The 25,198-nt window shown below is 37.2% G+C and overlaps 2 protein-coding genes and 1 long non-coding RNA gene across 3 annotated transcripts in view; 1 reads left to right on the top strand and 2 right to left on the bottom strand.

Annotated features, from left to right (window-relative positions):
* LOC311081730 (membrane-spanning 4-domains subfamily A member 8-like) overlaps positions 1-25,198 on the top strand; it is a 352,363-nt gene that overhangs the window by 171,176 nt on the left and 155,989 nt on the right. The gene's annotated exons all lie outside the window — the stretch shown is intronic.
* The window catches only part of LOC311082084 (uncharacterized protein), a gene marked incomplete at both ends in the record, with an annotated part of 257,684 nt that overhangs the window by 228,696 nt on the left and 3,790 nt on the right, over positions 1-25,198 (bottom strand). The gene's annotated exons all lie outside the window — the stretch shown is intronic.
* LOC311081765 lies at positions 1,774-2,991 on the bottom strand. The gene is made up of 3 exons (XR_014606004.1): positions 2,426-2,991; positions 2,095-2,204; positions 1,774-1,996 (listed from the first exon to the last, which is right to left on the bottom strand). It is a non-coding gene; the product is annotated as an uncharacterized lncRNA (long non-coding RNA).

The following is a 25,198-nucleotide window of genomic DNA, read 5'->3' as shown; positions in this document are numbered from 1 at the left end:
AACTCAGTTAGCCAATTTCAGTTGACAATGTGGGCATCATTTCTTTCGGTTCATTCATGTCAAACAAATAAAACTCTAGCACGTTAATCTAATAATACAAAATGTACGTACCCAACAGTAGATTTCTAATAATATTCCTCCTCTCCTCGTGATTGTTCAAACTTCAATGTTCCCAAGTGAGTCTATGGGGAGAATGCGTTAACATCTCGCGAGATAATCTAACCTATCGCAGGATTTTGTAATGTTGCGAGATATTTTGTTGCATCTTGGCAGCACAGTTTTGGCAATTACATCCAACTCAGACATAAATGGTGACCGGATATATTTCTGTTTTACATGTATGCATACATTCCATAAAAAAATATCAACGAATACATCAGGTACAACAGGTTGAAATAATGACTAAAATGCAGTGGCTTTGCATTCACTTAACCACACTGGGCACTTTGTGTTTATAATTTATTTAAACAAGATAAAGTTGTAACGCAAAGCACATGATCAGACGGCGTGTTGATTAAATTACTGAGATTACCCCGTGATCAGATCCCCCTCTAGTCTGGGACCTAATCAACTTACTGGAACCCCCAGTGACAAACACCTCCATTGTCTCAAGATTCCGACAAAACAGGCAGACCGATTGGCGCCTCACTATGTCTCACTATCCGCATAAATCAATTGATCCCTGATCCAAAGAACCCTAATCTATTCCTGTGTCAACACACAGCCTTCTGTTCACTGTTTCGGCTAAGATTTGCGACCCGCAGAACGCCAGTCGGACTGGAGATTCTATTACCCCTGGGGATTTTCACAGCATCGAACATCTCACAAACAAGCCACAACTGTTAACAGATGTTCACCAAAAGGCCATTGATTGTAAAACGCACATACATACATACACTCATACATACATACTGATTTTCCCCTTGAGGGGGGAAGAACGCAGTTCACGCGGGGGACACAGCCTCGTAAACTGAAGATGACCTTACACACAAAACACAGAGAAACTCACATCCCTGGACATTGTGATCCAAAATCACTCTTTTCTATATATTTTTGAAATGTATTCGTGTGGTGTGTCATGGTCCTTATATGGAAGACCATTATAACTAAGTTTTATGATATAATCAAAAGTGAAATGCTTATTATTATTAAGAACCATGTAACTGTTTGTTATTAACGGATATAATCACGATCCGTGGTATCGTTTTGTTCCAGAAATCCCAAGGGTTCTGAATCTTTAACACAAAATATCAGAAAATGTGTTATTTGACTAAAATACCCGCAGTATTGTTGATAAGAACGGAATTATAATTCCAACATCTAGTATGAAGGGCGTAGACACTCAAAGCGTCAGAAGGTTGGGCCCAATACGTTGTTAAAGACGATTGGCCTACAGGCGTGAGGGGGCGTGAGATTGGCCCCTTCAAAATGTAGTGTTTCCCTCCTCTCATTGCAGTCGCCAGAGAGAGAGAAAGAAGACACGCCTCCTTCCTTCAAGGAAGCCTCGCTCGCTTTTATTTCGTTTTATTTTCCAAGTTTTATTTTCTTAAAACTACTCTACTTCAGTTGCTAGTCTTCTTCAACCAACCCACGAAACCAACTTAAAGCTAAAGATCATCTTTGCTGAGTTTTCGCTCGCTTCGGTCGCTATAGCAACCTATATAACCTTAATTAAGATATCTTGAGAAATGACTTCACTGTTTTGTTTTTTTCCATAAAATGGGTTCCAATGTTGTTTTATTCCCAACATTCTTGTGTTTCACAGAAGTAAGTCATACAGGTTTGAAAATAATTTCATTTTGAAAGGACATTTATGTTTGGGTCAGCTAGGCCCGTAAACTCATATCAAGAAGACAGGTAAAATATTGTCTGGAGGGTTTGGACCAGTGTGCCTTTGAGCAGAGTTTACATGTTCTGCCTCTATTTCACGTGTATTTTACTATGACAATACTCACCGCAAGATCGTGTGGCTGGATAATATTTATTCCCAAAATTCCTAGATAATGGGAAACACACACATACAGCAATATTATTAGCTATTTGTATTTACTTACTAAAAGAGACATTTGCAAAAGCTTGCAAAATTTTACTCACCAGCTCAAAAACATATTATGATGATGACTCATCATTTTGACGGTAGGCCGATATCCCGCGATCAACAATATTCAAAAGCCTAGTTTTCATAGTGTGGTTCGAGTTCCTCTCTGTATAAAGACACAATGTTCTCAGTTCACTCATTGTAAAGCTCCTTTTTTTATTTTTTTTTATCAAAAACTAAGTTAGCTGACAATATTACACATGCTTAGCCTGAAACATTGACATAATGTCGATATTGCTCTAATCGCATTTAAAATTGGCTTCTCAATTTAACACACTATATTTTGATGTAGCAGAATGTATTTTTATATAAAATAAAGTTATTTACCTTCCGCAGATTGCAATATGTCCGTTACACGTACGTTGTTAAAATTCGTTGTCCATTTACATCCCGCAACTCGCTCAAAATAAAAATGTAACAGTACGATGCAAAATAATCCATGTTTTAAACAATGTAAAAGCCACAGAACCGAAGGAGGCTAGTACTGAAGATCCCGAGCAGCAGCAGCGCGCGCACACACACACACACACACACACACTCTAACAGACGAATATTCAAACTTGACCAGTAAAAGGCGCGCATAGCTGCCATTGGCCAGATTCCTGGATGACAGTCTGAATAACCAATCATGCTCAAAACAACTCGAAGAGACAGCCAATAATGTGGTAACATTGCAATTACAGGAAAAGATGACATGTTTTAAAAGAAAGAATATGAAAAAAATGTGCACGTGCTATTTATTTAGTTGTATTTGTAAGCTGGCTGTTATATTTAATCAATTGGTTAAATGGTGTCTTCATTGCAGTGCATGATAAAAAAAAAAAACTTACAATAACATATAAATAATAATAATAAATAACATAAATAATATATACCATATATAACAAAATTATATTTACCACTGCTCTGCCAACAGCAGTTTAAAAGAGCAAACATATTATATATTAAACAGAGCAAACATTGCATATGTAGGCTATTCATATACAATTCTGCATACCTTACCTACATGAAAAAATAATGGATTGGTGTCATGGTGACATTAGAGTTACATTCATGTGACCCATAATGATCCTTTTGCACTTTAACAAAATATTGACCTTTCCTTTAGAAACACTCTTATGCCTAATAATGTCAACTTGCTTTTCACCCTGTGTGGCACTGTTACACAACCTGTTGGTTTAGGGTTAATCCTCTGTCCAACACAACACTTTGCTAACATTGGCATAATTCTATACAAGTTGCAACATATACCCCGGGTTTCACAGGCAAGGTTTAAGCCTGTAGTCCCAGACTAAAATGCACGTTTGAGCTGTTTTACCTGAAAGCAACTTGCACTGACAAATCTTAAAATATGTCAGTGCCATTGTTTTGTCTCAAGATGCACACCAGTAATGTTTCTTTTTTCTTTTTTCTAAGGCACATTTTTAAAAGCTAATTAAATGCACTAAGGCCTAATCCTGGCTTAATCTAAACTCTGTGAAACCGGGTCTGGGTTAGAAATTAAGGGTTAAGGTTAACCATAACTCTAACCCTAACCCTTGTCTACAGACTTTTATTTAACAGCATGGATAGACTCCAAGGTGTTGACTGCAGTGGTTAGGCCTTTAGCGTTGATACAGGATGAATAACTTCTCACTGTGACAGTCTGTAATGTATTTTAGCAAAGAGTGTTTGTATGGATTGTCCCTAATTAAGCTAGAGCTATTGGTGCATTCAAGTCATGTCATAAAGATCGTATTTACAAGTTGAACGCCAACACAATGATGAGAATATGAGTAGGAAGCTCAGGATTTTCTTTAACCCCGATCTTGAAGAGTTAGGGGCGTGTCAGTGGGAAACATTGTGGGATACCACTATACTTAGGTATTCAGCAGTGACAATGAAATAAGCTAATGCCTGCACAAAATATGATAGCATTAATATATAACAGTATAATATGTGATGATAAAGTTTACAGTGGCTTCATTAATTTAAAACATTAAAAAAATTGTAAAACCTCATGAATACAAACTTCCCAGGAGGACTTAAACGCACCATATGTTCCATCGTGAACCCTGTTGGCCTGCTGTCAGACCAGCAAGCTCAATTTAACAATAATTGTGTAGTTTGATTGCTAAATGTTACATTTAAAATGTTCTAGTTTTGTTAACATGTCACATTACAAGAACGTTTTTTTAAAAACACTCATCATCTCAGGTCTCAGTGATATCCTCAAAACATTTTACGAACATTGTTTTGATAATGTTCCTCCTGTTATTATGGAACATTGTGCCAATGTTTTACTGAGAACATTATATAATCTGTTATCTCAACAACATCCTCAAAACATCCTCAAAATGTTGCAAGTAAAATGTTCTAATTGTGTTAACACATAACATTACAAGAACGTTTTATAAAGAACATTCAACATCTCATCTCTCAATGATATCCTCAAAACATTTTCCTAATGTGACAGAGAGAATGTTCTTCTTTTGTTATCATGAAACATTGGGACAATGTTATATTGAGATCATTGTACAACTTTAACTTTAGCAACATTCCCAAAATATGCTCAAAATGTTGCAAGTAGAATGTTCTTCTTTTGTTTTCACGAAACATTGGGACAATGTTATATTGAGATCATTGTACAAACTTTAACTTTAGCAACATTCCCAAAATATGCTCAAAATGTTGCAAGTAGAATGTTCTTCTTTTGTTTTCACGAAACATTGGGACAATGTTATATTGAGATCATTGTACAAACTTTAACTTTAGCAACATTCCCAAAATATGCTCAAAATGTTGCAAGAAGAATGTTCTTCTTTTGTTATCATGAAACATTGGGACAATGTTATATTGAGATCATTGTACAAACTTTAACTTTAGCAACATTCCCAAAATATGCTCAAAATGTTGCAAGTAGAATGTTCTTCTTTTGTTTTCACGAAACATTGGGACAATGTTATTTTGAGATCATTGTACAAACTTTAACTTTAGCAACATTCCCAAAATATGCTCAAAATGTTGCAAGAAGAATGTTCTTCTTTTGTTATCATGAAACATTGGGACAATGTTATATTGAGATCATTGTACAAACTTTAACTTTAGCAACATTCCCAAAATATGCTCAAAATGTTGCAAGTAGAATGTTCTTCTTTTGTTTTCACGAAACATTGGGACAATGTTATTTTGAGATCATTGTACAAACTTTAACTTTAGCAACATTCCCAAAATATGCTCAAAATGTTGCAAGAAGAATGTTCTTCTTTTGTTTTTATGAAACATTGGGACAATGTTATTTTGAGATCATTGTACAAACTTTAACTTTAGCAACATTCCCAAAATATGCTCAAAATGTTGCAAGTAGAATGTTCTTCTTTTGTTTTTATGAAACATTGGGACAATGTTATTTTGAGATCATTGTACAAACTCTAACTTTAGCAACATTCCCAAAATATGCTCAAAATGTTGCAAGTAGAATGTTCTTCTTTTGTTTTTATGAAACATTGGGACAATGTTATTTTGAGATCATTGTACAAACTCTAACTTTAGCAACATTCCCAAAATATGCTCAAAATGTTGCAAGTAGAATGTTCTTCTTTTGTTTTCACGAAACATTGGGACAATGTTATATTGAGATCATTGTACAAACTTTAATTTTAGCAACATTCCCAAAATATGCTCAAAATGTTGCAAGTAGAATGTTCTTCTTTTGTTTTCACGAAACATTGGGACAATGTTATTTTGAGATCATTGTACAAACTTTAACTTTAGCAACATTCCCAAAATATGCTCAAAATGTTGCAAGAAGAATGTTCTTCTTTTGTTTTTATGAAACATTGGGACAATGTTATATTGAGATCATTGTACAAACTTTAACTTTAGCAACATTCCCAAAATATGCTCAAAATGTTGCAAGAAGAATGTTCTTCTTTTGTTATCATGAAACATTGGGACAATGTTATATTGAGATCATTGTACAAACTTTAACTTTAGCAACATTCCCAAAATATGCTCAAAATGTTGCAAGTAGAATGTTCTTCTTTTGTTTTCACGAAACATTGGGACAATGTTATTTTGAGATCATTGTACAAACTTTAACTTTAGCAACATTCCCAAAATATGCTCAAAATGTTGCAAGAAGAATGTTCTTCTTTTGTTTTTATGAAACATTGGGACAATGTTATTTTGAGATCATTGTACAAACTTTAACTTTAGCAACATTCCCAAAATATGCTCAAAATGTTGCAAGTAGAATGTTCTTCTTTTGTTTTTATGAAACATTGGGACAATGTTATTTTGAGATCATTGTACAAACTCTAACTTTAGCAACATTCCCAAAATATGCTCAAAATGTTGCAAGTAGAATGTTCTTCTTTTGTTTTCACGAAACATTGGGACAATGTTATATTGAGATCATTGTACAAACTTTAACTTTAGCAACATTCCCAAAATATGCTCAAAATGTTGCAAGTAGAATGTTCTTCTTTTGTTTTCACGAAACATTGGGACAATGTTATTTTGAGATCATTGTACAAACTTTAACTTTAGCAACATTCCCAAAATATGCTCAAAATGTTGCAAGAAGAATGTTCTTCTTTTGTTTTTATGAAACATTGGGACAATGTTATATTGAGATCATTGTACAAACTTTAACTTTAGCAACATTCCCAAAATATGCTCAAAATGTTGCAAGAAGAATGTTCTTCTTTTGTTATCATGAAACATTGGGACAATGTTATATTGAGATCATTGTACAAACTTTAACTTTAGCAACATTCCCAAAATATGCTCAAAATGTTGCAAGTAGAATGTTCTTCTTTTGTTTTCACGAAACATTGGGACAATGTTATATTGAGATCATTGTACAAACTTTAACTTTAGCAACATTCCCAAAATATGCTCAAAATGTTGCAAGAAGAATGTTCTTTTGTTATCATGAAACATTGGGACAATGTTATATTGAGATCATTGTACAAACTTTAACTTTAGCAACATTCCCAAAATATGCTCAAAATGTTGCAAGTAGAATGTTCTTCTTTTGTTTTCACGAAACATTGGGACAATGTTATTTTGAGATCATTGTACAAACTTTAACTTTAGCAACATTCCCAAAATATGCTCAAAATGTTGCAAGAAGAATGTTCTTCTTTTGTTTTTATGAAACATTGGGACAATGTTATATTGAGATCATTGTACAAACTTTAACTTTAGCAACATTCCCAAAATATGCTCAAAATGTTGCAAGAAGAATGTTCTTCTTTTGTTATCATGAAACATTGGGACAATGTTATATTGAGATCATTGTACAAACTTTAACTTTAGCAACATTCCCAAAATATGCTCAAAATGTTGCAAGTAGAATGTTCTTCTTTTGTTTTCACGAAACATTGGGACAATGTTATTTTGAGATCATTGTACAAACTTTAACTTTAGCAACATTCCCAAAATATGCTCAAAATGTTGCAAGAAGAATGTTCTTCTTTTGTTTTTATGAAACATTGGGACAATGTTATTTTGAGATCATTGTACAAACTTTAACTTTAGCAACATTCCCAAAATATGCTAAAAATGTTGCAAGTAGAATGTTCTTCTTTTGTTTTTATGAAACATTGGGACAATGTTATTTTGAGATCATTGTACAAACTCTAACTTTAGCAACATTCCCAAAATATGCTCAAAATGTTGCAAGTAGAATGTTCTTCTTTTGTTTTCACGAAACATTGGGACAATGTTATATTGAGATCATTGTACAAACTTTAACTTTAGCAACATTCCCAAAATATGCTCAAAATGTTGCAAGTAGAATGTTCTTCTTTTGTTTTCACGAAACATTGGGACAATGTTATTTTGAGATCATTGTACAAACTTTAACTTTAGCAACATTCCCAAAATATGCTCAAAATGTTGCAAGAAGAATGTTCTTCTTTTGTTTTTATGAAACATTGGGACAATGTTATTTTGAGATCATTGTACAAACTTTAACTTTAGCAACATTCCCAAAATATGCTCAAAATGTTGCAAGTAGAATGTTCTTCTTTTGTTTTTATGAAACATTGGGACAATGTTATTTTGAGATCATTGTACAAACTCTAACTTTAGCAACATTCCCAAAATATGCTCAAAATGTTGCAAGTAGAATGTTCTTCTTTTGTTTTCACGAAACATTGGGACAATGTTATTTTGAGATCATTGTACAAACTTTAACTTTAGCAACATTCCCAAAATATGCTCAAAATGTTGCAAGAAGAATGTTCTTCTTTTGTTTTTATGAAACATTGGGACAATGTTATATTGAGATCATTGTACAAACTTTAACTTTAGCAACATTCCCAAAATATGCTCAAAATGTTGCAAGTAGAATGTTCTTCTTTTGTTATCATGAAACATTGGGACAATGTTATATTGAGATCATTGTACAAACTTTAACTTTAACAACATTCCCAAAATATGCTCAAAATGTTGCAAGTAGAATGTTCTTCTTTTGTTATCATGAAACATTGGGACAATGTTATTTTGAGATCATTGTACAAACATTAACTTTAACAACATTCCCAAAATATTCTCAAAATGTTGCAAATAAAAAGTTATAATTTTGTTAACTCGTCACATTAAAAGAACGTTTTATAAAGAACAATAAACATCTCATCTCTCAATGATATCCTCAAAACATTTTCCTAACGTGACAGAGAGAACATTCTTCATTTGTTATAATGAAACATTGGGACAATGTTATTTTGAGATCATTGTATAAACTTTAACTTTAACAACATTCCCAAAATATGCTCAAAATGTTGCAAGTAAAATGTTTTAATTTAGTTAACTTGTCACATTAAAAGAACGTTTTATAAAGAACAATAAACATCTCATTTCTCAATGATATCCTCAAAACATTTTCCTAATATGACAGAAAGAACGTTCTTCTTTTGTTATGATGAAACATTAAGACAACGTTATTTTGAGATCATTGTACAAACTTTAACTTTAACAACATTCCCAAAATATTCTCAAAATGTTGCAAATAAAATGTTATAATTTTGTTAACTCGTAACATTAGAAGAACGTTTTATAAAGAACATTAAACATCTCATCTGTCAATGATATCCTCAAAACATTTTCCTAACGTGACAGAGAGAACGTTTTTCTTTTGTTATAATGAAACATAGGGACAATGATATTTTGAGATCATAGTACAACTTGTTACTTCAGAAACATTCCCAAAACATCTTTTGAATGTTGCAGTTAAAATGTTATATCTTAGTTTTCATATAACGTTATAGGAACATTTTTTAAAATGAGAAAACATCCTTAAAATGTTCGGTAAACATTACATTCAAATGTTTTCTTTAGAACATTAACCAAACTTGTAGGGAATGTTAGTGAAAGTTCTGAGAACGTTCCCTGCTAGCTGGGTAAATTCCATTAGAAACAAACCTTGTTGTATTATTTTAATTTAATACTGTGAAGCTGCTTTGATACAATCTGTATTGTGAAAAGCGCTATACAAATACACTTGACTTGACTTTCCGTCTTTCTCTCTTTTTTTAAAATGAAAATAACAATTACATAAAGAACATTGCCAAAGAAATACATATAAATGCATAAAATGAATACCATCAATATATATATATTCTACATAATTAACACACACTAATATCTTAAAAACAATTTGATAAGTTTGAATTAAATATCTAAAGGGGGAGAAAGGAAAAGACAACTGAAGAATGGCATTATAATGGAATGAAAGCCAAAAGAATCTAAAAGTTATACAAAAAACAGCTGTACAGAAGAAAATGAAGTTGAAATTCTAATCAAAGCAATTAACATTGCCACTGTTTTTCAATGTTTAATATACTATAAAGCCGCTGATTTTGAGTAATCTATTGTATAATCTATAATATATTATTTAGAGGTGTAAAAAGTACCTGAAAACCATATTTGAGTAAAAGTACAGATACCTTACAGCAAAAAATTACTCCTTTACAAGTTTAAAGTCACCAATACCAATACAACTTGAGTAAAGGTCTTCGAGTATCTGATTTTAGCAGTACTAAAGTACAGTAACTAATTACATTTATTCAAATACTTTACACCACTGATACACCACTAGGGTCAAGGGGAATCCGTTCCTGGCATAAAGATGTTGAATTATTAATATGACTGTTTAACCTTTTATTATTATGTTTCTGAAGCCATTTTATGTTCATTGAAATGACTTAATTTGAATAGAAATTGTTAATATAGAGTGCAAGCAGATATCCTTATTTCTTAAATATGTAAATTATCACTGTTTAAAACCTTAAAAGGTTTGCTTCCATCTCAAATGAGGGTTTTGTTCCTTGATCCTCTGAGAGAAATCTGAAAAGCAATTACATTTTTGAGTCTATACTGCTATCTACAGGAAAATTACAAAGTTTGCATATAATTGAACATATCTTGTCTCTAAGGTTTAATCAATAAGTATTGACAATGCAACAGCACGTATTATATTTTTGTAACTCCAAATGATCAGCCACTGATCGGAAACTGCAGATAATCAATTCGATACGTCTTTTAAATTGACGCTCACGTAAACCGATCACATAATGATGCAAAACCCGTGCAAACACACACCGTTAGAGGCGAATGAAAGGCTGATCAGTGGCGTCTCAGTCTTCACCGGGCTAGAGTCAAATAAGAACACACTTACAAGGTGTGTATGATTGAAACTAATACTATTGTAACTCCTGAACAATCTACACAAACAGTAACTGGTGTTCAGTTCTCATACTGCTGTTCTCCTTCTACTCTCTTCCCTCTCTTCATTAACGCTCAGGTGAAGGGTTGCCAGATATCACAACATTTCTGTGACCCTGGTTGACCATGTCAAGGTACTGTAATCTCGTCTTCAACAGACCCAGCGGACGCCTCATCATCTGCCCCTTTATTAAATGTGACTAGAAGTTTGAAAATGTAATACTGAGGGAAAAAAGTGAGCGCTTTGAAAAGGCTTTAAAAATAAAATAAAATCTGAAGTTGAAATTAAATGAAGTTAAAGTTTTTACTTGAAAAGTTTGTACTTGTTTGTACTTGTCAAGTCTGTACTGAACAAAATGCAGTACAGTTTGTATTTGAAAAGACTTGGAATTGTGTGTTCTGTGGAATTAGTACAAATATATGTGCAGGCTGTATAAAAAACATAGTTGTACCACTAATATAAGTAAAAGTACATGGTGTCATCATATTAGAAGCATATTTGTATCCCTAATATAAGTGAAAGTATGTACTATGGAAATAAGTACATATATGCATGTATACATATATGCGTCTTACATATATTTCACATTTATGTGCATATACGGGAAAATATATGGCACTTACATGAAAACGGCCATTTTTGCTATATTTTGAAATATATGTTTCTACTACTTTATGCAAGAACCACCCCTTTAAGAGGTTAGCGTTTGCTAATACTGATCTGTTTTTTTCCCCCCTCATCAGACGCTGTCTTGAGCTCATTTGATACAACTACAACGAAAGTAAACGAATACATGGCCAAATACTTGAAATATGCACCAGAGGATGGGTGGCGGTGGGAGAAATAAGTAACTAGAAGAGAAGATTTAACCAGCCGTGTTCAATGTTGCCCAATGGTTGGGCCGTTTTTCTAAAGGTTAAAGTTCGACACGTAAAATTGTTGTGTGAAATGTTGGCACACTTGCAGCCGTGTAATAAAGAATGTTTCTTACGTCAGTGAAATGTCTTTATTAATCTTCTTCCTGGGGCCGGTTGCATAAAGCTCTAAGACAGTCTTACAACTTAGACATCAATTTATTTTCTTTAAGACTGTTCATATCTTTTTAAAATAATTTACATAAAATGTAGATTAGCCTAATTTGATAGCAAAAACTAAGACTGACTGCCCTTGATTAACTGCTATTGGTCATATTTGAACTTAAGACACTGTCTTAACATAATGGCTATGTTTATGCAACCGGCCCTGGTCTTGCTTTGACCCATTGGCTTCTTCCTAGCTGACTGTGTGTCCGCAAACTTAGGGTTTATGTATCCATTTCAAGGTGTTTGCTGTTACTGTTGAACACATCAATACTTTAGTGAAAACAGTTTAACAAAATAAACTATGTTGAAAAGCAGGACTTTATAGTGACGTTGAAATTTCAACGTTGATTGGATTTGCAAAATCTAAACTAAAATCAATATTGATTCAATGTTGGCGAATTCACTTATGTTGAGAAACATGACGTTGGAAAGACGTTGCTATTTCAACGTTGATTAGATTTGCAAAATCTAAACAAAATTCAATGGTTATCCAACACTGGCACCTGACGTTGATTAAACAGTGACTCGACGTTAAAATGCCAGCTGGGATATGTCTCGTCTTATACCATATGCAGTTTTTGGTTTGCTTTTGAGAGACCTTTCAAAGAGATTGCCTTTCAGACACCGTGTGTGGTACTACAATCTTGCAACCAATTCCACTCATTTTACAATTATTAGATGATGGGGAAAAAGTGAATTGTAAAGTATCAGTGGTTAAATACTGACTAATCACAACATGATTCTGCACATGTGGATAGTAAATCATCGTCAGGTGATATTGATAATGTGCTTGTAAGTGTTTCCAACGCTATTGCCTAATCTAACTGGATTCAATTTGTCAGTTGTCTAGTAATTTGCTTCAAGAATCAAGACCTGAATGCAGTTTTTGGGGCCTTCCCGGAAAATTCTTACAACTAAACACTAAAAACATTGTGCCCTCTGCTGCCTGATAATGCTGGCGTAATCTTTTCTCTGGCTTGTGAAACTAACTGATCAGTTTGGGTAAATATTTTTAACACAATTTAAATCTTTAAATTGTACAAACACTTGATTTCTCTGGAGGCCTGTAGAAAGTTTGTGCACCTCAAATTTGGCTTGTTTTCGGCTGCTTGAACGGTTTGCGTGCTTTATCAATTTATTAATCTCAAATCGTTTACATATCCCTTATGCTGAATTCCTGCAACTCTGAAGATATAATTGAAGGGGGCCGACGCCATTTCAAACCCGGGGCGATTCCGGTGTTGTCTGCGAGCAAAAATAAAAGGGTAAACTACTGATAGCATACAAGTCTAAACAAACTACTAATAGCATACAAGTCTAAACTAACTACTGATGGTTAGCTAATGCTGTATCGGGTGCCATTAGCAAAAGCTACATATTGTTGTATAATATCAAGAAAATGCAATTACCTGCCTCCTTGTGTATTATAGATGCCTTTTTGTTACACATATTTAGCCAATGTATTGGATATAATGCATTGCATTCAATGTTGTTATTTATTTTGTTTGTAAAAGATGGCTTATATTGTTTTGGCATAGATGTACAGTAATTGGTTATGTATGTATATGTGACTGTGCCAAGCCATGTTAAGAGGAGCAGAAAAGTGCGATTATGTGTGTGCGCTAGACTCCTAGAACTTTAAATGAACTCAGCCATCTTAGTTGAGTTTACTGGAGTTCAAGGACATGAAGAGGTGGACCGCTTGCACATGCCTGGAGAAGGATCTGGGAAACTTTGGATGAGTGTCAACCAAATGCCTGTTGTAAACAAGGAGTATAAAAGACTGATGAACTGACTGCCTCTTGGGATACTGATACGCCAGTGCCCCCGACGCCTAGAAGCCCAGAGCTGTGGACAAGAAACCCCAAGCAGAAGATAAGAAGCCCAGAGCTTACTACACCTTTGATTCAAAACGTGATTATTGTATTTTATACTTAAAGGAACACTCCACCGTTTTTTTAAATAGGGCTTATTCACCTTCTTTCCTACATTTAGATAGGTGGGCAAATGCATTTTTGTCTCAGTGCATGCATTGTTTTAGTTTGGCAGGGTCGGCGCTAGCTTAGCTTAGCACAATGAATGGAATCCTTTGTTGCCAGCTAGCATGTCCTGAGTAAAAGTGATAAAAAACAAAACAAAAACCATACCTCTATGAACCAGAGTTTTCAGAAGAGGAAATAGAACGACAGGAGGAGGAGGTTGCGATCGCTTAACAGCCCGAGGACGTGAGGATGAACGAACTGGTGGTGTGAATGTGGGGGAATATGCCAATCTATCCCGACTGAAATAGTGTCTATGCTGTGGAGAGTGGGACAAGTTACTGCCATCGATGACCAGGGTCAACGCGTCAGATCAAGATGAGCGTGCCAGCAGTTGTGTCACAGCTACCGAGGATTTCACTGCAATACTGCCGTGCAAAGGCAAAAGACCTTAACTTCAATTTTGGTCAAAATTAGTTATTGCCATTTTTGGAACAATGGACATCAGTTTTATCATGTGGAAAAATATCTTGAGTCAATTTTGTTCTTTTCTGCTAAAAATAAGATGTTGTTTTTGTCATAACTTCCAAAAGCAGAGGGAAAGCAAAGGCAGAAGCCCTTAACATCAGTTACGGTCTTTTAGCGTTGTTCCGCTGCACTCTAGAATGCTGGAATCAAGTTACAGTTGGAGTTAAGGCACTCTGCCTTTGTTTTACCAACGTTAAATTTTTGCGCTGAAGTTACGGTGTAACGTTAATGCCTATATGTAATTGAAGCACTTTTGCCACAACCATTAAATAAATAAAGTGAAAATAAAATTGTTGCAGTGGTTGTTTTTAAATGTATCTAACATTAATAATGGCCTATCCTCGCGGGAAAATGATGGTGGAGATGGCTTTGAAACGCAAATACCATGATCAAGGTAAGGATGATACATGAAGAATTTTTTTTTTTTAGATATGCAATTTACTTCAGATTTTGTGCAATTCAGCTAGGATACTGGTAGCCTAGTTAGCTAGCTAGCGATGCAAACTTGGGCTAAGATAGGCTACTTGACACACAAAACACAACTATTCCTGATCAAGAAATAGCCTAATGTTACATAATAGATGGTGTGTCAGCTGTAAGACACCATAAATCAAAGCTTGGATACTATCCAGCCAATCTGACAGTCCATGCACTCACTGACAGAAAACAATGCGAGTGGGTTGGGGATGCCTCACGATAAGTAAGGGGAGGAGAAAACATTACCACGCAAACAAACAAACCCAGCAGATATAACTTAGATTGCAGCTTACCTTTTTTTAACATGGTCAAACTCAAAATCCATGGAAAACGACATCCACTGAGAAGACAATCCATTGTTTAAATCCATCATGTGCCGGCTGGCTAACTTTAAATATACTTTAATTTTACTGGCGCTTATCTTTGCACACACAACATATGAAACCGGCTAATCAGCGCGTTCCTCAATCCGCAACGGCAAGCAGAGAGCACGTCAGAAAACAGAGGCCTGTGTGTGTGTGTGTGTGTGTGTGTGTGTGTGTCAAATCAAATCTTTCAAATGTAAGACATATTTGTGAAAGGTTACTTTAACTTCTTAAAGTGTTATTTTACTTAAATTAAGAACACCGATAAAGTTTTAAAACGATCCAGTACAGTAGCCTTCTCATTTTTTATTTTGTAATATTCTATTGATGTAATATTAAGCCTTCTAAACAGAACTCACTAAATGTTATTTTAAGACTATCATTGTTATCATTATTTTTATCATTGTCATTGTTTTTTATAGAGTGATAAAAGTCAAAATGGTCAATAAATTAGAAGTTAAGGTACTTTGCCTTTGTATGAGCCATTATTGTTTTGCAGATAATGCAAAGGCAGAATGCAGTAACTTCCGAATAAGGGTCAAAGGTCAAGTTTGAGCTCAATTTTTTTTTATGTAGATAAATATATTCATTATGACAACTACTTGGCAAATTTTCAGTGTCCTACCTATCATACAATTGGCTGGACAACAAAAAAACTTTAAAGTCATTTTTCTCAGTTTCACACTCTGGTGAGTTAAGGTCTTTTGCCTTTGTAGGGCAGAATAGCCTACTCGATTTTTTTTCTTAAAAAAAATTAAAGTGAACTGGAAAAAAAGCCCCACGCCGAATGGACCAAATGGACAGTTGTCCACAGAGTAAGTGATTATTTTAAACATGACGCATACTAGATCGACCCATATTATACCTGTATTCACATTCACATATTATACCACATATTCACATTTCATGTGTTGCGTGATATCTCTGCACCCAAGTAGCAGTGCTTCGCCTGTGCTTCCCCCTAATATAGTCCCAAGTCAATATCTGCCTAGGAAATCGCCTAGTGTTAATCTGCATCGCTATTTGTACTCGTTGTGAATAACGCAGGCCACAAGAAGTAATTAGGTGTTTTTTTTATTTTTTTTATCACTTTTACTCAGGACATGCTAGCTGGCAACAAAGGATTCCATTCATTATGCTAAGCTAAGCTAGCGCCGACCCTGTCAAACTAAAACAACGCATGCACTGAGACAAAAATGCATTTGCCCACCTATCTAAATGTAGGAAAGAAGGTGAATAAGCCCTATTTCAAAAAACGGTGGAGTGTTCCTTTAAACGATGAAGTTTTATTTGCCTTTATATTTTTGTTTATTATAAAAAGAAAAGTAACCAATTAAAATAAATGTAATTGATTACAAAATCTGCCTACTGAGATTTATGATGCTGGAAGACTTTTAATGAGAACATACCACAGAGGAGTCTTCTGACTAAATTGTAAGTACCTTTTGAATGCTTACGGTTTAGGTCAGATTTGACTTTCTTTACCTTACCTGAGAATAATAAATAAATAAATAGGTAAAAGGTGTTAAGAGTAAAGTACACACCATAAAACAATATACTAACTTACATATCTTCATAATTATGAATAAATGAGGAGGTTAAAAACTTAAATCCTTTGTCTAACGATTTGCCATCGTTGCCATCGTAATAATTTGCCATTACTACGCTGTGTTTACCTCAGTAGCTGACGGCCGGAAGTAGTTATACTCGTTTTGTAGAACCCGGAAGAATGTTACGCTTAACCCGTATTGCAATTCATTACATTTTAATTCATTGTCTAATTATTTTAGCAATAAATTTTTTTTATTATTGATTCAAAGCGCTAATTAACTTTATTTAAGAAAAATATTTTTGTTTGCGTTGTATCAGTCTTACGAAATTAAGGATTGTCTACATTACGTCAGAGAAACCCAGAAATACCTGTGCACTCTACCCTGGACCTTCACTCAGATAGTGAAGGCCAGGAGAGTGCACAGGATGAGGGTTTGCCAGTTGCAGCAACCAAAAAATATTGCAGCCAGTGCAAAATATTAGGAAACGAATTAAACAAAAAAACAAAACAAAACCAAATCAATTAAAAGAAGACTAAAACTTTTGGAGGAGCTGCAGGCCACCCGTAAAGAACACCAGCGGGTGGCCTGCCAAAAGCAAACACCCACTCCCGTTCATGGTATGTATAAATTATACCTTATCTTACTTTATTTATTTATTTATTTATTTATTTATTTAACTTACCTTGCTGTTCTCATATTGTTTTTACAGAAAGAGTTCTTGAAACATGGTTCGACAACAATTTAAGCGAGGCCTCTGAGGCACGGAACTACACAGAAACTGCACTACAGAAGAGTTTGCGGTATAAACGAGTAAGAATTCAAAGTGTGAGAGAGAGAGAGAATGACAGAGTTTTTGTGGGTCTTAAAAAGTCTTAATTTACCTTTCCACAATATAGAATGTCATAAAGGCATGGCATTAAACATTAAATGTTGCATGCATAGAAAAAAAAATATCCTCAGTATTTTTGTCTGGTTTTCCAACACAAATATTTAAATGTACTTAAATCAAGACATTTACTTGGGTTGCAAATGTAAAATGAAGAAATTGAACAAAATTAAGTGAGATTATACTTTAAAAAATGATATTAACTTTACTTTTATTTAGCGCCTTTTAAAGTAGCTTCTCAAGGCACTTTACATTATAGAACAAGCAAATGAAAATACAAAACAAAACAATTTTTTTTTTTTTTTTTTAAAGAGACTGTTATATAAAAGTCAGGACAAACAAGAAAAAGTAAACTTAAAAACTCCTGATATGAGGAGGAAGTGCATTCCAAAGCCTAGGAGCCCTATCCTAAGTAATTGACGCTTGGGTGTGTATAAAGTTAAATGTACAGACAGATACTGAGGGGCCAGACCATTCAGTGCCTTATATGTGAGTATAAGGATTTTAAAATCACCTCGGAACCTGACCGGGAGCCAGTGCAAAGACTTTAGAAATGGTGGAATATGCAAATTTCTCCTGACCCCAGTCAGGATCCTAGCAGCTGAGTTTTGCACACATTGCAGTTTAAGTGTGGTTTTAGGAACCCCAGCAAGAAGTGCATTGCAATAGTGCATTGCATAAAAGTGATAATTAAGCCCAAGTGATCTTAGAAGCAATCCGAGTGGAAATATGTAAATGCTAAAGTAAGGGGCCTAAAATTTAACCTTGAGGAGTATCAGTTTTGAAAATATTTTTTAGTGGGGAATGAAATCTTTTTTCCCCCTTTTAAAGCAACACCAATGAACTTTTCCTCTGCGGTCGCCCTACCAGGTTGGAAGCGGAATTGTCCATTACCGCTGTCGTAAATAATTTAGCCTACCGCATCCTACTGTCGCACGCGCACGCTCGCTGTTTATCCTATCGGCAATTGTAATGCTTGCCGTAAAGCAAGTCAAATTTGTAGTTTTCTTATGTCTCGTTAGAACTACAGAAACGCGACCCGATTATTAATTATGAAGGCTATTTTAAAATAAACTGATAATATAAAATTTTCTTCAAAACGATTAAATTTTTTAATGCCTGTAGGATTACAATTTAATGCTTTTTAATGCCATTTAAGGCCTTAATTATCGCAAAATCCATTTAATGACTTTTAATGCCCCGCGGAAACCCTGGAAGCATAGGAACTCGAATTTGAGGTAGGCTATTCTAGACAAAACATACAAGTTTTTTTTAACAGAAATCTCATTTTAACCCACTACATATTATACATGCACAGCAGCAAATATAAATAACGACAAAAGCAATAGCCTACTTAGTTGAAAATTATTATTTTTTTTTTTTTCACAGTTGTGGTTTAACGGACCGTTTTTTCTTTGTGAGGAAAAACTGTGTCTTTGTGCTTCGCAGGATTTATAGGTTGATTATATCTCGAAAGATCATCACTCACTTGAACAGTGGATTTGGATTTCAGCCGTGCAGGTTGTAGGAATAGACGAGATGGTGGAAGACAACTGAGAGATCGTAGGAAGCATCGTAGGAAGCATCATAGAAAGCATAGGAACTCGAACTTGAGGTAGGCTATTCTAGACAAAACATACATGCTGATTGGTCATTCTTAAATGAGCGCGGGCTGAATGAACCAATGACGCTTATCTATTTTTATTTTATTTTATATTCTCCAGCTGAATGTGATCTCCACATCAAGACATCAGATGCTGACCTGGAACTACAGATGTAGCCTAACTACTGTACACCACACCAACCTATCTGCTTTTGCAGATGGCTTATTACTATCATGTTAAGGTATTATAATAGCAAAACTGAGCACCTGTGACACTTTTTTCTCTTTTTGTCTCCCACAACACAAGTTACACCTTTTTGGACAAATTTTGCATATATAGATTGCTTGTAATACAAACAATATTGCATGTCCGATTGAAATGCGAAAAGATTTAGCAAGTGTGACCTGCAAAAAAAAACAAAAAAAAAATCACATTAAATACGATTTTTACAAATCCGTTTATGGTTTAATCCTACTCGAATCGCATTTCTCAAAATCTTCTGAGTCTGACTGCTCTGGCCTTAGCTCTCTACGTGCAAGGTTACGGAAATCCCAAAAATACACTTAACATTAACGCGTGAGAACGCGTTATACGCGCTACTTAAGAGTCGCTGTCCATTTGCTAAGTACTGAAATATAATCGTATCCGTGAACGTTTAACCTAATAATCGTCATCAGATGTGGATTAGCAATCAAGACAAGTGTATATAAAGCACTACATGATTTACCATTACTCCAGAGCACTCATAGATCTACAATGATTTACGATGATTTTGCGAAACAGACCCTAATATTAAAGGATTAGTTCACTTTCAAATAAAAAATTCCTGACAATTTACTCACCCCCATGTCATCCAAGATGTCCATGTCTTTCTTTCAAGGTTTTTGAGGAAAACATTCCAGGATTTCTCACCATATAATTGAGCAAATGTTATACCACGTACTGGACATTGAAGTACGCCACCCACGTACTAAGTATTTATTCACGTGAAATTTCTCTGCACTAACAACACATATAAGATCATTAAACGGCAAATTAAACCCAATGTACTATTTAAATCGATTGCCGGACACCGTAATGTTATTTAACACATATCTACAAATTCCACTGTCAACGGTTTTGCTATAATAATACATCATAGGCTATAATACTGTATGTAATTATAAATGTCAAGGACATTTTGTACATTGAATTGCATTTGGTTGAGGCTTAGAAAGAATGCCTGAAGAATGTGGAATGTCTGTGTATTTTGAGTGTAAATGTTTTTTTCTATATTACTCTTACATAGGGTTTGTATACAGAAGATTTAAAAATGTATTTGTAAATGTATCTTTTGTATAAATAATAAAGCAATGTTGTCATGAAAACTAAAGAAAACTAAGGGAAGGACTCAATTGCAGAAAAATAATTTATTAACAAACTGAAACAGAAATCGAAACCAAAAACCCACAAGGGGGAAAACAAGAACTCAACAAAACAAAAACTTTAGAAACAACACATACCAGGGTTACACATGAAGCGGGAGACGTAAACCAGACAACGATCCGACAAAGACTGCAAACACAAAGGAGCTTATAAAAGGGAACAAATCAGGCAGGATAATTAAGGAACAGGTGGGACAAATGAATGGGCGAGTCCCTCCCGTCCCGCCCCGGTCCGTCCCTCCCGACGGACCAGGGCGGGACGGACCAGGGCGGGACGGACCAGGGCGGGACGGGAGGGACGGACCAGGGCGGGACGGGAGGGACGGACCAGGGCGGGACGGGCGGGACGGGAGGGACGGACCAGGGCGGGACGGGCGGGACGGACCAGGGCGGGACGGGAGGGACGGACCAGGGCGGGACGGGACGGGAGGGACGGACCAGGGCGGGACGGGACGGGAGGGACGGACCAGGGCGGGACGGGACGGGAGGGACGGACCAGGGCGGGACGGGAGGGACGGACCCGGGAGGGACGGACCAGGGAGGGACGGACCAGGGCGGGACGGACCAGGGCGGGACGGACCAGGGCGGGACGGGAGGGACGGACCAGGGCGAACAGGAAGGACAGACCAGGGTGGAGCAGGGGAAATGGACAGTTCGGGAGGCCAGGGCGGAAATGTCAGTCCATCTGGCGGCCAGGGCAGAAACTCTCCCTCGGGCGGCCAGGGCAGAGGAGATCGTGCAGGCAGCCAGGGCCGAGACAACCCGTCGGGCGGCCAGGGCGGAGACTTTCCCTCGGGCGGCTCAGGAACTGGAACAGACACCACCGGCTCAGGAACAGGAACAGACACCACCGGCTCAGGAACAGGAACAGACACCACCGGCTCAGGAACAGACACCACCGGCTCAGGAACAGACACCACCGGCTCAGGAACAGACACCACCGGCTCAGGAACAGACACCACCGGCTCGGCGGCGGCGGCGGCCATCTTGTCCGAAGACACAGGCTCGGCAGACGTGACGTGAACAGTCTCTGTGGCGGCCATCTTGTCCGAAGACACAGGCTCGGCAAACGTGACGTGAACAGGCTTGGCGTCGGCCATCTTGTCTGAAGACACAGGCTCGACAGACGTGACGTGAACAGTCTCTGTGGCGGCCATCTTGTCCGAAGACACAGGCTCGGCAGTCGTGACGTGAACAGTCTCTGGACCGGCAGACGTGACGTGAACAGTCTCTGGCTGGGCATACGTGACGGATCGCTGGGGTGGTGCAGGCAGTGCGAGCAGCTCGGGCGGGGCCAGTAGAGCATGACACCTGGGAGGCGCGGGCAGAGCAAGACGCCTGGGCGGTGCGGGCAGAGCAAGACGCCTGGGCGGTGCGGGCAGAGCAAGACGCCTGGGCAGTGCGTCAGGGACGGCAGTCACCTCCGGGATGGTCTCCGTGTTAGGAGCCACCGGACTCGGGACCACCGGACTCGGGACCACCGGACTCGGGACCACCGGAACAGTTCCGGAGGGAGCCTTTCTCCTCCTCCTGTGTTTCGGGACCACCGGAACTGGGACCACCGGAACTGGGACCACCGGACTCGGGACCACCGGAACAGTTCCGGAGGGAGCCTTTCTCCTCCTCCTGTGTTTCGGGACCACCGGAACTGGGACCACCGGACTCGGGACCACCGGACTCGGGACCACCGGACTCGGGACCACCGGACTCGGGACCACCGGACTCGGGACCACCGGAAACGGGTCCACCGGAAACGGGACCACCGGAACTGGCATGGAGGAAGTCTTCCTTCTCCTCCTCCGTTTCAGGACCACCGGAACTGGGACCACCGGACTCAGGACCACCAGACTCAGGACCACCAGAACTGGGATCACTGGACTCGGGACCACCGGACTCGGGACCACCGGAACTGGGACCACCGGACTCGGGACACACTGGAACAGGGGCCACCTTCCTGGCCTCCCGCTCCTGAAAGCGAGCGAGACCCTCCACCATAGCCTCAAAGGTACACCCATCATACGCCCTCCTGAGAACCCAGTCCATTGGCTCATTAAGAACGTAAAAAAAAAGGTCCTTAAGAGGCCCGTCATTAAGTCTTAAACCCTCCGCCGCTCTAAGGAATTCCCTAGCGAACTTCCTCAGGTCAGTTCCTTGTTGGCGGAGGGCACTTAATGACTGGAAACGTACAATGCGTTGGTAGTGGGGGCACGAGACAGGAGGGCCTGGTGGGTGACGTGACTCTTTCTGCTGAATCCTAGACATGGTCGGATCGTTCTGTCATGAAAACTAAAGAAAACTAAGGGAAGGACTCAATTGCAGAAAAATAATTTATTAACAAACTGAAACAGAAATCAAAACCAAAAACCCACAAGGGGGAAAACAAGAACTCAACAAAACAACAACTTTAGAAACAACACATACCAGGGTTACACATGAAGCGGGAGACGTAAACCAGACAACAATCCAACAAAGACTGCAAACACAAAGGAGCTTATAAAAGGGAACAAATCAGGCAGGATAATGAAGGAACAGGTGGGACAAATGAAACCAATAATGAGATAACAAGGAAGGGTGGGGTCAAAACAGAGACAGGAACACAAACACCACATGTGCTACACGAGACAGGACAGGCATGTGACAAATGTTAACTGAATGTGATGTGTGTTTAATAAATTATTAATCAAATAAGTGATAGATTTTTAAAACAAGTAGAAAATGTGTTTATAATAACGTAATTTACACAATTGAAATCAACATCCTTTTAACGTTAGGTAAGCAAACCAATTAGATCGATTTTATGTTGATTCTATAACGTCATTTCAACAACTTGAAATCAACATCGTTTCAACGTTAGGAAAGAAAACCAATGACGTTGATTTTACGTTAGATCAACGTTGTTTCGTTGTTTTGTAAAGTCTTATCCATAAACTCTCTCTCTCTCCCTTTCATTATCAACAACATACACAACGAAATACATAAAACACTCGTTAGAACTAACAGTAAACAAATATATACACACCTTTTCAGTGGGTGCTTAATAAACTGGTAAACCTTATATCCGTAAAACTATTCGATGAGCTGTCATAAAGTGCGCGCTCTCACTTTCACTTCTGCCGTGGTCAGTAACGTTAGGCCTGTCGTTCTGAAGACCGTAAGCTGGATCACAAACAGTACAGATCCATCCTCGAGTAACAACAAGAGTAAATGAAGACTGCTATGTTCATTCTTACATCCAACAACAACACACCTCAATCGCTTAGGAGACATTCTTGTCTACAGCTGCTCAAAATTTCTCTGGCAGCGCAAAATCAAACACAACCTAAATGCCTTTCCCTTGTGGAAGATACAATTTGCTTTTTATGCCTTTTACAACAAGTAGAAAACATGAAGATATCAGAAAAGAGATCGATGGTCTTTTTCCTGCTCGTGTCCCAGATCCCTCTCAAAGCGCAGAGAGGTAGGCTATATCACGCGTCTTTGTGTGCAAATTTTAAATGAAAGTTTTTTTAAAAATAGATTCAACTTTATTATATTACTTACTGTAAGTTACCAGTATTTACTGATATTTATTTTAATGCTTTACAGGCTTGAATTGTTTCTTTGTTTTGCTTTTTTATTTCAAAACAACCCCCCAACCACCGCTGGTAACGTTAGTTGGTCCATTACCACCGCGGTGGTAAAAAACTGCCACCGTCACAGCCCTAGCACACCCGCACCGTAGGCTTAAATCAGGAGAATAACGCGGAAGACAATCTTTTAGCCGATTAAATGCCTCAAATGCATCAGGGCTGAAGTGACGGTCAGGAACACAGCCATGGGTCTTTAAGGAGTTGTACTCATCCACAAGCAACTTCCCACTCTTTTCTGATTTTCTTCTCCTTTGGAAAGCAGTGGAGGCTTACATCACTCCCCTTGTTGCCTTTGGACTGGAAATCTCAACCAAACGCTGTACAATGTGGCATTATATTCATTTTTAGGATGAAGCACCATTAGCTCACCTCTCTCTGTTCTGAACACAACCGACACAATCTTTACACGTCATCGACCCAGAATGCATTGCGCGCGCAAAAATAATGGCTGCCTTCGTAGTTCAAATTCTGTATAACACTGTGAGGATTTTTTAAATAACGAAAATATTTTATGTATTTCTAACTATGTATGTACTCCTATCTGTCTTAATAGTCGGGGTTCCTTTTAATGTCACATTGGATTCAACTCTGATTGGTTTAATGACAAAACTATCCTTTATCTCTTCGTCACAACATGCATATTTCAATGTTTACTCATCTTCAGTTAGTTATCAATCATATTTATTCTGTAAATTATTAATTGAACACATATGACTGATTACAGAGCAACAACGGTGTAACAAAACACTCACCGGGTTCCTCGAAATAAAAGAATTAAAATATGTTTCTTCCCCCGGATTTCACTAGAAAAGAACTTAAAACTTTTTTCTTCACACTCTTTTACTCTCTTTTAAAAT

The sequence above is a fragment of the Abramis brama genome (genome assembly GCF_963993115.1).
Source record: "Abramis brama genome assembly, chromosome: 4".
Taxonomy (NCBI): Eukaryota; Metazoa; Chordata; class Actinopteri; order Cypriniformes; family Leuciscidae; genus Abramis; species Abramis brama.
Note: the sequence above shows the minus strand (reverse complement) of the source record. Positions and strands in the feature narration are given on the sequence as shown.